Source organism: Micrasema longulum, unplaced genomic scaffold (genome assembly GCF_059751315.1).
Source record: "Micrasema longulum isolate JH-2025_06_02 unplaced genomic scaffold, ASM5975131v1 h1tg000942l, whole genome shotgun sequence".
NCBI classification, from domain to species: domain Eukaryota; kingdom Metazoa; phylum Arthropoda; class Insecta; order Trichoptera; family Brachycentridae; genus Micrasema; species Micrasema longulum.
In genome coordinates this window covers 17,561-32,767 of record NW_028278133.1, presented here as the reverse complement: position 1 = coordinate 32,767, position 15,207 = coordinate 17,561, and the positions used below count along the sequence as shown (strand labels likewise).

The following is a 15,207-nucleotide window of genomic DNA, read 5'->3' as shown; positions in this document are numbered from 1 at the left end:
TGTAGTTCATGTTTATCAATTTATTTAAACATTTTTAATAAACTTCGTAGTACAAATAAACAATTTTATAAAATCATTTTTGTATCTAATTTCCCGTCACACTACAATTTTTCATTCAATAGGCAAATATCACATACCACGAATACCGATAAAATATATGATGTGGATTAAGAATGATTAATATTATTTTAGAAAACAATATGAATATTGTGGAGAAATGTTTTCACACATAAATGTAAAAAAAAATTTAATAAAAATAAGTTGGTAGAAAAACGCGACGTGTTTGGCCTTGGTAGTTGTGACGTCAAGATTCGTGATAATGTTTTAAACAAATTTCAATTGCCAGGAACAAATAAACATGAATCATGACGTATTAGGTGCATCGCCAATGGAATGACCGTTTTTGCATGAATTCAAAATTACAAATTGAAAAATATTTATTTTTATTTTTAAATAAATGTACTAAAATTATATGTAACGCATCTGTATAATATTTTGTTTATTTATTTATTATTGATAACTAATGTAGCGCCATTTTCGTAATAAAATACCTCAAGGGCGCTTTACATGGTGATTCTATTGTTAAGTTAATTTAATTGAAGCTTTTAAATTTGTAATTTAATTGAAATAATTTATTTTGTTGTCACGTGCTACGGATTTATTCAAATGATTTAGAGAACAAGTAGGTTTTAAGTTTTTTCCGAAACATCACTTCACTTTCACTATTTGTTAAGTTACAAAAATAAACACTCATCTATATTTTCGATTTTCTTATTTGCATTCGAAATACTATGTACTCGTATAATTATATACATTTGTAAGCGCTGCCCCGTATAACAACTTTTAAAGCCGTTTCCAAAACTCCATTGGTGGGTTCGTTTCGTAGTACTTCGACGGTTCCATATTCGGACGGATATAATGCGCCCTTCCATGCAGAATAATTCCTTAGGGTCCGTTCAATCCTTGCTAATCCAGCCTCACCTGAACTGGACCACTCAGACTCAAAGAAGCCAATCCCTAAGCAGATCATTTCCACTCCGTTGGGTCCTCAAACCCAGAGCTGTTACTCACGTTCAGTGGGCTGAAAGATAATGGATTACTTTAGCGGTCTTCAAGGGTCTTAGTTCCGAGAAAGCATTTCCTAAGGCGGATGCGTGGACTTGACACTTGCGCACGATTTGAACTGCTTCCCTTTGAAGATGGTCAGATTACAACTTCCAGGATAATTAGATTAATTTGCGTCAGATTTTATTCAACCAGCTCCGCTGGCTTATTTAATGTTCGCGTCAAAGGGAAGCATGTTTTAAATCTGAGCTTTACAAACTTACATTAAGTACATAAGGCCTTTGTAATCAGAAATAAGTTTCTCAACTTTACATTGTATCCACTCATTTCGTTATTGAATTATGTGATTGCGCAGGGAGTTCCTTTATTTTAATCAAGTCGTAGAAAAAACTAATGATAATATTTTCTATTTATAGTGACTGCACAGTTAAATGGCCTTTAGGTACGTGGCCACAACAACGCTGACTTCAAGAATGAGAAATATGAGTACTTTTGCTGGTTCGATTATATTAATCAGTTAAAAATTTAGCCTAAATATTCATATTACTATAAAATAAAAACCTCGTTTTTCCATCCGTTCTTGTGATTAACCGGAGTTGTGAATTGCACGTAATTAATTTATATCTCAGCAATCACTGTGAATATTACCTTGATTTTTTTTGTTACCTTCAAGTAAACTTTAACACAAAAGAAAAAAAATATACATCACATGTTTCGATTAATCAAATAATTTTAAATCAAATATTTTGTCCAACAGGATCTCCTAAAATCATAAAATATCGAATAACCCAAGACCAATACGTATATTAATCATTCATTTGAGTGAAAGAGATGTAATCTAATTGGATCACTAAGCATGACACACATACAATTTTAATAATATGAAAAGAGACTTTGATTATCATGCGATCATTTCCTAACCTCAGGCTACCTAAGGCGAACCTTACATAATCTCAAATTACCACACAGTGACTCGAGGGAGTTTTTTCTCACAGTATGGATAAGGTTATTAGTGTTAAAGTAGATACTAACCTCCGAAATAAAATACAAATAAATGCGGGATTAAGAACATTTAGGCATCAAGAAATATTTAAACTGCCTTTGTTTTAAAATAATGCTACATACCACACACCTATGGCCTGCATGTGTCGGGAATATAATATATACTGCCGAAACAATAAAATTGTTATTTTTCATGATACTCTCTCAGCTTTTTCGAATAATCTCTTAGGAATAAATCTTATTCAAAAGTGCACACGTACAAATTATTTTTTATTGCATTGTATCCTGTATAAAAAAAATACAAAAAATATGTATTATAACTTAATTATAATGTAATATTTTGTGTAATTCTATAATTGAAGATTTTATATATGCATGTAAAATTGTATCGACGAATGCTTTCAAATTGTATGTTTTCTAGTATGTATCTTTGTTGAATTACCAAATAAAATAAAATAAATACTCGTGGATTTTATTAAAAGAACAGAAACATAGTTTCGGGAAAGCACTCCTCCCAACGACGGGTGATCCTACAAAACTAATATTATAAATTCTAGTGACCGACCGAAGTTTCGGTTTGCGCCAAATTCAGCCAGTAAAACAAGTTTCGGCCGCGGTTTTGGTTTCAGCCAAAAGCTAGCCAAAATTCTCGTGAGTTCTAAGATCTTTCATATTCATATTTTTTATAGGTAATTACTTTAAAGTAAATAATAATGATAATAATCATAGTTTATAAACAAAAATAATCATTACTTTATCTACTAAATACACACTTAGGTAATAGATTTCTCTGGATCATGTCTAGTCTGCCTAACTAGGCACAACCTGTTTTAAGGCAGACATTTTTATTCAAAAATAAACATTAACATTACTACCTTCCAGTTAATTTACTATTTACCATACAGTTATACGAAATTAATTTATACCATTTATTATGTAAGAATGTTTTTGAGTACATTTTCCGATCCTTCTCGACCTTAAACCCAGTTACCAATTTTTCATATTTTTTTTCAATTGAATCCGGGTCATGATTTTACAATGTTTGGGTAACATATTGAATATTTTAAACGAAACTGAGTTAAGTAAACAGGAGTTCTGAGAAAACCGTTTTTTTTTAAAAATTAAACGAAAAAATTATTTTAACAAATTGTTTAAAGGGTTTTTTCACGAATTTTGTGTTTTGTTGTGATTATAATTTTTTCCTATTTCTTAAAAAAAACTAAAGTTCTATTTCTGCAGATTTATGTTTTATTCTGTTGGACAAAAACGAACTGAGACGGTATAAACTAATATTGATATGTATGTACAAAAGTGTGTAAATGAAAATTCAAAGTATCTTCGTCGGTAACCGATAATTTAACATGTTTAGAAAAAAAAGTGAACTACTGCTATTTTTCATACAGAAAGAAAACTTAATTTTACTTCGTAGATAATATTGAAGATAAATTTTAACTTTGCATCAGAATACGTGTCTTGTTGCGTTCTCGCGGCAGTATTATCTCCTGTATTTTACATACAGAATACACGAGAAAAACTGTTTTCTCGTGCCGCGAGAGTGGTTCAGAATAGCACGCCAGAAACTCACAAGGTGGTTTTTAAACATATAAACTGAAACTTTATATATAACTTTGAACTCTCTGATTTTTTCTGTGAAGTAAATAATGTAACACACTCCACAATAAAGTTTGGATAGCAAGTTACAAAACTGCTAAAAAGGACAAGCGATGTCATTAAAAGCCCATTTTTTTTTCAGAAAGCATGCCTAAATATACAATAAAATTGCAATGATTTAATCAATATTTACCTAATATTTGCATGCCCAAAATTGGTCAAAGCATTTTTTTTTCAATTTAAATCTTACGAAACTAACATGAGTGAATTCCGATGCAGTTTGCTAACTTGCAAAAAATCTGTATTTATTTCATTAAATGGCGCTCCCTGTCGGCAAACATGCAAAGTAAATTGTTGTCAAAAGGTTGCGAACTCAGCTAAATAAAAAGCATAATGTCTTTAGTGTGTGGTATTACTTTTTTACCACAGATGTCGTTAATGTTGCAGTAAATATCGGCCATCTTCTCAATTATGTATACGACAGTAGTTTATAAAAAGTTCTGAAGATGGTATTATTTTATTTGACTAAAATATTTGAGTTTATTTTTTTTTCTGTAAATTGTAAAAAAACTGTGAGAAATTTTAAAATAGTAGAGGCCTTCAGATCTCGAACCTCGAACTTCCAGATTGGAAGTCCACAACACTACCACGGAACGACATGAAAGTCTGCCTCGGTATTATTTTTAATTAACTGATTGCTTGATTTATTACTGGAATTAATAAATATAAGTATCCCCTAAACAAATACGAGGTTGCTGTTTAATGTGTATTTATTACACGGCGAATAAGATACAGCACTTATGTGTAGCACGAGCGTAGCGGCGATGATGGATTGAAGAGACTGCACTTGAACCACATGCCGGAACGGAGTGACTGCGTTGAGATGAGTCTTCGGACTGGCTGAGCTGACTGATGCCGAACTGAACTGGGCGTTGACTACGCCCTGTGGTCTCTTTATAGGCCACGTTCCTTTGTTGTTTATTTCTTCGTAGAAGGGACGATGTTAATGTTCTGCTGGACAATGCTCTCGTATTTCTGTGCAATACTGTTAGAGTTGCATAAATTGTTGTATCGGATTGTAAAGAAAACGATTATTTGCTTCATCGGTCGTTGCTCTATTTCAGGTGAAATATGTTAACACGTGTGTGTGTAATCGATAATGGACTATAAACCTCACATATGTAAGTAAAACTAATAAATGTTTTTAGGTTAACGGATTTTCCCTAATTATAATTAAAAAATAACCTACCTATTAATGCAAGATAATATCGCAAATACCCATGACTCGTTTTAAATAATGTAACGTATCGAACAAAATGAGTCTTTGGGAAATATTTGATTTTATCTTTTCAAGTATGCTTGCGCTTTGTACAGAAAAATTCCACAGTCAAAATTTACGTAATTGATTACTTGACACAATCGTACAAAATCAGCAAATTTTAATCTTGAAAGATCACAACAGACACGGAAAAAAAACTTTCGGGTAAGGAAAATATTAAAGAAATCAGTGCATTTACATTTTATATTGCTCAGACCCTGTTTTTTTTTCCATGTCCAGGCGGATGAAAAATATAGTTCTGTTTGTGAAATAGAACCTGAATCTTTGACAAGGATTTTTCGATTCGATAGATATTAAATATTTATTTTTAACTCTTAAAGGGCTGTACTACAAAATTTCTATACACGCGGTGATGTAACATCGTGTTACCACAAGTAAAATATAGAATATTCTTAAGTTCAGACATTACAAAAAAAACATAAATACATCATCATTCCACGTCCGCTCCCTAGTTGGAGCATATGGTGTCCACGAAGATCCTCCAAGCATCTCTGTCGGCGGCAAGCTCCTGTACATCCTCCCAAGTCAGGTTTGCGTCCCATGACATGACTAAGCCAACTATATTACTTCCCCTTGATGACAGTTGTCACCGTAGTTTTCTGCGTCCGGTCTCTTATTATTTCATTCCTTACAAAGACAAGCCACCGCACACCTAAGATTCTTCTGAGACACCTATTCTCAAAACTCAGAATTTTGCTGTCACATCCGTAGAGGAGAATAACTGTTATGTAGGCGTCATATAGGCGGAATTTGGTTTTCACTGAGTAAATATCCTACATATCTTTGTAAATATCACTGAGCAATAATACAATCAGCAGTCTAGTATAGGAAACAGACCCAGACAATATAGAAATCTCTGGTTTGATGAAGAATGTATGAGAAGTGTCGATCGAGAAAATGTATTTTGGAAGCAGTATATACCATGGAAAAATGTGTGTTGTGTGCTGGTGTAGCCAATTGAATAAATATGGCGGCGATTTTTACTAAATAAAAGATCTTGATAATAGTGGACTGTATACAATTTATTTTAAAGCACAGTGCGCTCCGTGACGACCGAAGACTTCGAGAAAATCATTTTCTCTTCGAAATAGAGAGTGTAATAAAATAAAGGTGTTATTAAGATTATTCAGGCTTTCACATTGATCCAAAAAACCTATTATTTTTAAAATTTTATTGTGGCATTATTTTTCTTTTTCATTTTAACCTAGCTAAATACTGGTCACTTTGTGTTAATGTTCTCTGTTTATATTCTCAATTTTAATTCGCTATATTTATATTTAGAACATAAGGTTTTCTCACTTCAATTTGTTATCTTTTATTTGTCATCTTATATTTAAATGTTTTTTTTTTTACTTTTTTGCAGTTTAAAAAAAAATTTAAAAAATACGAATTTGTTTAGTATTAATTATTTAGTTGAATTATATATGTAGTTATATTTCATATTATTTATTACGTAATGAATTGTTCACTGCTGTGATTATTTCTGTAAAACTTTTTATTGTAAGAGATTTTTTGAACCGTTGACATATTTATAAATATATAAATATAAAAAAAGGAACAAGCCAGAAGAGAATCAAACTAATTTATAAAAAGAAAGAAGAGAGAATTCCTGAACAATGTTTTGTTGAAGATGGAGCAAGACTTGGATAGAAACAAAACTCGGGAGTGATATGATTTAGATCATTCTGGTAAGCTGTTTTTTTACATACGTTATTTTTTTATTGATCTTAAAAAGGAAAGTATAATTTGTCGTTTTACTTTGAAAACACATTTCAATATATTTTGTTTAAATAAAATCGTTCAATCTAAATTGTATAATGAGAAATTAAAACAACTTTTAAAAAGGAAAAAATATTTAACATACTCGTTCATTACTAGACTTACTATAATATATATTTTGCCTCTCAGTAGGTAGCTTTAATTTTATTTATTTATTTAAACACTTTGTCCACATATATTAATATTATTTCCATTTGTAAATACTCATTACTAACTACAAACTTTAAAATATCTTTTTTTCACTTAAATTTTAATTTTTAAACAACTTTCATTAATGTTTTTCTTTTTCCTTCTCCTTTTTATACTTTCATAATTTACCTTACATATAATTGCTTTATAATATGGAAACTTCACTGGTCTATTAGAATTAAGTCTAATTGTGTAAAATATTAAACTTTGTAAATGTATTGTATGTTTCCTGAATAAAAAAATATATACAGTTTTCATAGATATGCATAAGGGCAGGCATATTGTCTTGGCAATTTCTTCCTACCTACCCAAACCGTTCAATTTGGGAAAATCAGTGGTATATGAACATATTGTTGGTTTATTAATGATTTCATTATGGAATAAAAAATTGCTAAATATATATATATATTGAAAATTAAAAGTTGACTAAATATCTACACTGTTTTATAAAGAGAGGAAAGGGTACGGAGAAAAGGAAAGAGGAAGGAAAAACGAAAATCTTAAATATTCAGGAAGTGACGTTTCATACGTGATTTGAATGTAAATAAAGAAGGGGGCGTCTCTGACATTAGTGGGTAGATTATTCTATAATCGAGCAGCTTCTACTGTGAAAGAGGAGGCAGTTTGTTTTTACTATCTATTATTTACAATTAAGTCAATATTATTTTACTGTTTCACGACCTGAATTGTTGGATTAATATTTTTAAAAGAAATTATAGAGACATTTTGGTGATAATTGTCATCTAAAAATAAAAATATTACTAAAATTATCTAGATATTATAAACAATGTAATAATTTGTAGTTATCATTGTCCTACCAGAGCGCATTAATTTCATTTTAGATGGAAAAACTACGATAAAAATATAATCAAAGGTACTGTTTTGGACTATTAAGAATTTACATATTACGTAATTTATTCAAATGAATAAATAGTATTTTTTTGTGATCTCCATGCCTGTCTATTAAAATATGATTAAATAAGACTAATGAATAAAACTCGTTGGCAAACATTTACGTTAAATGAAATACAATTGCCGAAATTACCAAAATTAAAACCCCATGACAGTTGTTAAATCTAATAGTATTATAAAAAGGGACATTCTTGAATAAGTATTTTTATAGTTAAAGTCTGTTCATTATTACAAAAATTTCCAAATAAACACACCAGCTGCGTGATATCCAATGGAAAATAGCCGATTTCACACATATCATCTTAATCTAAACGGCATGCGGCACGGTAAAATTTTAGTGACTTGTCATTTATTAGATTCGTTTGTACATATTCAAATTTAATATCATTTTTTTTTCGTATTTTTTTTTACAGAACTCCATAGTTAATGATATTAATAAAAAAAGAGAAATACCTAAATACTTCAATTTTGGTGACCATTTTCAACGAGTTGTATTTAACTTAATATGAGAAAATAAAAATGAAGTTACGGTAGAGTAGGGTTCGAACCTCGGACCTCTGATCCGTGAGTCCGCAACACTAGCCACGGGACCACAACCCGATTCAAATAATATAGCAAAATTTAACAAAAGAGATTTTAATGATAATTTTATCAAAATTATTATTTAAATTTTGCGAATACTCTCAGGTAAAAACCCTGCAAAAAGAAATCGACTGGAGACTAGTTGGTCTCATGGTGTACTGATTATTGCGTTGGCCGGGTATTAAATAAGTAAATAATTGTAAAATAATAAAAATCGATCCATCGTTCTGCAGTTTATCATGCCATGTAGATATTTGCCGTAGTGTGAACTGGGGCAAGCATGCGACATCACGCAGAGGGCTCGTGGTTTGCACGTGCCCAGCGGTCCAGTCTCAGTGAATGTACGGTAGTTAAATAATCCAGGTAGGAAACACTGTTTTTTTTTTTAAAAGGTGTAATCTAGCAAGCACGTCTACCTTAAAAGTGCTTAAGTTGTATGATTGATTACAGTAAGTACGTATTTTGAATTAGTTCTAATTTGATAGTTATTGGTTAAATACGAAAAAAAATGGCTAAACTATAAAAAAGTATTAATCCGTCGGGCAATTTTTTTAGTTCAGCAACAAACACTTTTTTTTTGAGCCGGGCACCGCACTAAGACTTAGATTTCAAAAGCGGTGTTAGGTATTTTGTGGGTAAGTAGTATTTGAGAAAAATAATATCTACGATATTGATTCACATAAACACACTTTACGCGGAAAAGGTAGTTCTACCAGCGCGCCCAACTGGGCTTATCGGCGGAAGGGCAGAAATATTCGCTGCGCCGCGTCGCGCCGGCTCCTCTTTAAAGGCGGGAAAGGTAGATCTACTCGATTATTTCGTCCGGGTATTTTTTGTCAAAGCTTCAAGATACTCCAAATTACACAGTCATCTATAAAAAGTAAGGTAAGCTGTCGTTTCAAACATGAGAGCTTGTGCGTAAGATGATTTGTTTAATCTTTGAGATGATAAATTATATCCATCTTCTTTTCACATATTTTTATTGTATGATTGGTGACCAGAATGGCAACATTTTCGGATTGTACTTTTTATAATGTGGATTTTCGTTTGTTTGTCGTTCTGGAAATGCGAATATAGACAAATACGTAGATATTTTACTGTCGTGTTATACCTAAATACATTTGCCTCTACTCTTATATCTTATCATGTTATCATAAGCAGTGTATAGTGAGTGAGTTCAAAATTTCATTAGGAAAAACCAAATATTTTGTAACGAATGAAGAAAATTGGAGAATCAAATATCTTCCCTCGTCAACATCTTGAGCATCATACAAACTTTTGCAAGCAGATTCCTCTTCGAATTAAAGTGAAAATGTGGATTCACAAAAAGGTTTTCCAACTGTGATCGAAGTCTAAAGTTTGAAAGAGAAATGTTTATTTTCGCTTGCCACCATCACGTGTACGATCTGGTATTAAACTGCGTATTTCTATTGAAATGTAGGCAAGTAATAATAACGAGTCTTGATATTCTACTTCTTAAAAAAATCGATGATTATTGGAAAAACGTGGTTCCGATGAAAATACAGTGCTGTAGAGAAACAATGGAATCGCTCCTAACTGTATCCAAAATTAGGCTTAACTTTTACCACGCTCAGGTCGCTAAGATAACTAATGTAATAGTTGTCAGAGACGACTATAGAAAGTTCATAGAGCTTTCTATGGTATCATTAGGTGGATAAAGAAAAACTGACCTCCGGTGCCATGTACCAAGCTCGATGGATTACCAGAGCGATTTATTCACTCAAAATATTGTTTTTTTTAGTTCTTAGGTAAAACTATACACTTAAGACAAAGCAGCACTTTTGGAGAGCTGCGTGCTTTTTTAGTTTTATTTTATTTATGTGGAAAAACAACAATAAATTTATAAACAATTCTTATTGTCATCTATATGACTATTGTGTAAAAATGTGTATGCGCTAAATATGGCGGCAATCTTTACTAAATAAAAGATCTTGATTAAAGTGGACTGTATACAATTTATTTTAAAGCACAGTGCGCTTTGTGACGACCGAAGACTCCGAGAAAAAACAAAATAGAGAGATATTATAGCCCTTGTGCTATCTTTATATCCTATTCTTTTACCCACCAGAGTAACAATACACTGGTGTGGCACGCACCAAAATCAGTAAGAATTTAAATTAAGAACTATTGAACTAAAAACTTAACATAGTGCCTCATAAGTCTATTTAAAGTTTTTCACGACTACATAATACTTTCTGTAGACATACTAATGAATGGATTAAAAAATAATAATAAGTACGAGTATATAAAAATATTTAAAGAATATCATACGAGAGAGTTGAATTAAATAATAGTGATTTCGTTCCCAAAGCGTTAGAAAGGATGAAAAGGATAGGAAAAGATAAGGATAAAATAGGAAAAAGGAGGGATTCTGTTGAGAAAATTACCCTTGAAATGCATATAAAGAATAGAGACAGGAGAATAACGTGATAGTAATACATATTTAATTAAAATAGATAATTTATTGAGTTTTTCTACTGACATTTCTTGGTGGAGCTGCATTTTAATTATAATAACAAAAATACTTTTATAGTTATATTCCACTTTTATTTATAATTTTTTATAAATTTTTTACCAGTGACCGGGTTTCGTCGTGACCGACATGGTCAGACTGGATGTCTGGATGGATCAGTCTGACGATGTCGGTCACGACGAAACCCGGTCGATGGTAAAAAAATTATAAAAAATTATAAATAAAAGTGGAATAAAAATATAAAAGTATTTTTATTATTGTAATTAAAATAGGTAATTCTAGTAATTTTTTTTTTAACGAGGCTGTTTTGAATCAAATATATCAAGGAAAGAACAAATTTTGTTACATTTTATTATACTTTTTTGTATTATGTAGTTTATTGTAACAACCTATGAATTTTGGTCAAGTCAATTAATGAATTGATCACTTTATAAAGTAATATTAGGTCAGTTAGGATTCTTCTATTAGAAAGTTTTAAAAGATTTTTTTGTTTAGTTTCTTGTATATTTATTATTATTATTAAATAACTGTAAAGGATACTTACATTTACTGATTCCCTTATATTTATAGGTTTATATTAATTTTGTAAGTAGTTTGAAAATTGGAAAAGGTTCTATCTTAAAACTTCATTTTATGACATTCATACTTTATATCATGTACTCATCATTTATGAATTACGTCTTTATGATTATTGTTTTGTTTTTTTTTAAGATTTGAAACAGGTATGTAAAATACTTACATATCGCTGCCCTAGTTGTTGTATGCCCGATGGACCATTTTGCAAATTTTACAAGAGACATTTTTTGTTTTAAAGTCAAATAAGAATAACCAGTAAGTGGAGACTGGCACTCAAAAATGCCGAAAATACTATTTTATTAAATAGTATTTTCAGATTAAATTAAATTATATTATTACGGAACAAATTATAATTCTATAACTACATGACTATGGTAAAATAACTCGCCTACAATCTGTATTGAATGCTGCAGCGAGACTTATTTTTGGAATCTCTAAGTTCAGTCATATCACTCCACTATTTCGGTAACTACACTGGCTACGTTTTCCACAGATGGTCGAATACAAACTCTATTGGCTTATGTAAAAGTCACTGCACAACTCTGCTCCGAAAAATCTAAGGGAACTATGCATTCCAGATGAACTAGCTGACAGGCGTCTCACGCTTAGATCAGCTACGTCTACGGCGAGAGGAAAAGTTATTATACCTCTACGCAAACAGCGCACTAAATTTAGTGAACGCGCATTTGCGGTCGCAAGCCCTATGGCATGGAATGCTCTCCCAGCAGAGGTGCGAGGCTGTAAAAGTGAAGTGATGTTTCGGAAAAAACTTAAAACCCACTCGTTCTCTAAATCATTTGAATAAATCCGTAGCATGTGTCAACAAAATAAATTGCTTTATTTATTTATATTTGGATAATTTATAAAGCGCAGTTTTTGTGAAAATCACCTCAAGGTCAAAATTACAAATTTAAAAGCTTCAATAAAAAATATGAAAAAATTATAATAATAAAAAAAAATTAACAATAGAATCACTTTGTAAAGCGCCTTTGAGGTGTTAAATTACGGAAATGGCGCTGTGTAAGTTATCCATAATAATAATACATGGACGCGTAATATAATATTGAACATCTTGGCATTCATAACTCAGTTTTGCTAATAATTGAACATACAAGAACTAAGGCAGCGATATTTTAAATTATTGAAAAGAAATTGACTTTCTGAAATCGGCCCTTATGGATACAAGCTATAAAACCTGGTATTTACATTGAAAAATCAATTCTTATTTTGCATTACTTTCTTGATTTATTGGACATAGAATTTTGTATTAAAGTGAATACGTGTCAAATATGTGAATATAATGTGAATAATTAATTATTTCCAGATGTTATCAACGACTGTGAAGGTCACATAGGGAGGGATCCGATGACGGCAGGTTATTACGAGTGTAATAGCACCTGGTGTAAATCCTCTAATTTTAATCGCAAAATGTCTGAAAATGTTGAAAATATCATAAGTTAAGAGGGGAGTACACCATTATGCACCGAATTATTTTTTTATTTTTATTCCTACAGAAAGGTAAGACAAGTTAAATCCTACGTTTCAAGTGCCAGTCCGGAAACTAAATGAATATTTCGTGTTGCTGCCAGGAATCAAACGCGGAACCTCAGGGATGATAGGCAAACTGCGCGACAACCACTACACTACCAGGCGAACATATTAAACCAATGTATTTTTCTCGGTTTTAACCTGAAATAATTCATTGAGTCGAAAACTTTGTCCAGAATGGGGTCTTTTCTATTAAAAAATGTTTTCAAAAAAGTTATTACGTACATACAATGGTAACAGTATTTTTTTCCGCGTGACGTCAGATGATTTTTTCCAAAATGATTTGATAAACTCTTATCAGGCTCGTGCTGCGACTATTATCGAAATGGATGTTTGATAAAATGTGTGTACTTCGAAGAAGATTTCGAACACCTAAGATTGATTAATTTATTTAAATTTCGCAAAATTTCATTAATCTGATTATTCATTTATTTTTTGGCTGATCTCGTTGAACAACATAATAAAGTAGTGGACTTTAATGCGCATGCCTAAACTCGAATGTTTTGCTATGGAACCGCACACAAATTTAAAATGAGTTTCCGATGTATCTAATGAATACTATCGAAGAAAGATGTCTAGTGTGTTGTAAAGATGGGCGTTTTGATTATTTAAAAATGGTCGCACTAACAGTGACGCAATTAAACTGGTGTAAAACGGTTTCTAAATAACAGCCTAAAGCAGCGTTTCAAATTAAACAGAAAACAAAATAAAAATAGTGCGATCCTGGGGAAAAGAGAGGGTACACGGTTTTGCCTACGCTGCTTTGAACTGTTATATTTAAACTTGTGAATTAATCATATTCTTACTAGTTTTTCTCTACAGTAACAGTTCTTTTGTGGTACTATTTAAACTATTTCGGTAGAATAACTGTTTTATTTTTTTTACCACCTTTCATCAGTGTGTTAGTGTAGGAAATACGCATATAAATAAGTACCGAAAATATTGTTTGAATTTGAGAAGCTCTTACGTTAGAAAGTTCTTAGTGGGAATTCTAGGAATATTTATAGATTTTTTATTAATATGTAAAATACATAATTCATTTTTCTCCAATTTCCGAGGTGATATTTAATGTTCAATCATCTGAATCTGTAACAGCTTGCCATACAATAGTACTGTGTAAAACGATTCATTTTTGATTAACAATGTTTTGAGTGCTTGCAGACTTGCATGTCCAAATGCTTGCAGACTGGCTGGATTTTCTCCCAAGGGAGTTGTTCATATTTCATATAACAGAAAGGGAATACATTTTTAAGAAGGGGAATATGAGAGTCAAGGCATTTACACGGCTTATAACCTGTCACTGGCCAGAACGGTGAATGTTAAACAATGTATAAAGTGGCCACTTAAACCAGCCAATGACAGGTCATAAGCCCTGTAAATGCCTAGACTCCCATATTCCCCTTCTCAAAAATGTATTCCCTCTCTGTTGCAACAAATTTAAATATTTTTGTGTAATTTATAATACTTTATATTTTATTACATTCATAAAAATATTCAAGTTTAAGAAGTTTATTTATAAAAACATATGAAAAATAACTACACGAATAAAATTAAAAAGTAAAAAATACATTTAAAAAAAAAACAATTCTGAAAATTGAGTCACTATTTTGATAAAAATTTCGTGCATAGATATATTAAATATTGTATCTCCTCTTAAATGATAAATAAATTGTACTTTCAGTTGAGATAATAATAAAATTAGCTAAGTAATTGGAGCGATTAAAACCAATAATGTTTTTCGTTTGCTGTCAGTTTTATTTTAACTTCTTGTCAGAAGGCGTTGAAAGAAATATATGATTTATTATTATTCTACAATAAATCATATTTACGTGCATATGGTATGTATTAAAAAATGCTTGGGTTTATTTTTCTATCAACTTTAGTACCCTGAGATTTTATTTTATCTCTCGGTTCTGTGGATTTTTTTGGCTTTGTTTGACCAGAAAACAATTCGCTCATTTCAAACAATCCGTATTTCATAGTCAAACAATATTTGTTCCGGAAGTTCCGAGTGAAATGTGAATCAGGATATGGTAGAAAATATCCGGTACAGCCGATTGAATCTGGAAATCAAATCGCCAACGTTGAGCACCGATAATAAATTTTGAAA

The 15,207-nt window shown here is 31.2% G+C and overlaps 1 protein-coding gene across 2 annotated transcripts in view; it reads left to right on the top strand.

Annotated features, from left to right (window-relative positions):
• The window catches only part of LOC148277997 (uncharacterized), a 42,095-nt gene that overhangs the window by 11,621 nt on the left and 15,267 nt on the right, over positions 1 to 15,207 (top strand). Inside the window, exon 1 of one of the 2 annotated variants that reach the window (XM_088232056.1) lies at positions 14,820 to 14,935. The exons of the other annotated variant lie outside the window; for it this stretch is intronic. The gene's annotated coding sequence lies outside the window, so the exon portion shown is untranslated. Of the gene's footprint in view, positions 1 to 14,819; positions 14,936 to 15,207 lie in introns of those variants that run through there. 2 annotated transcript variants of the gene reach the window in all.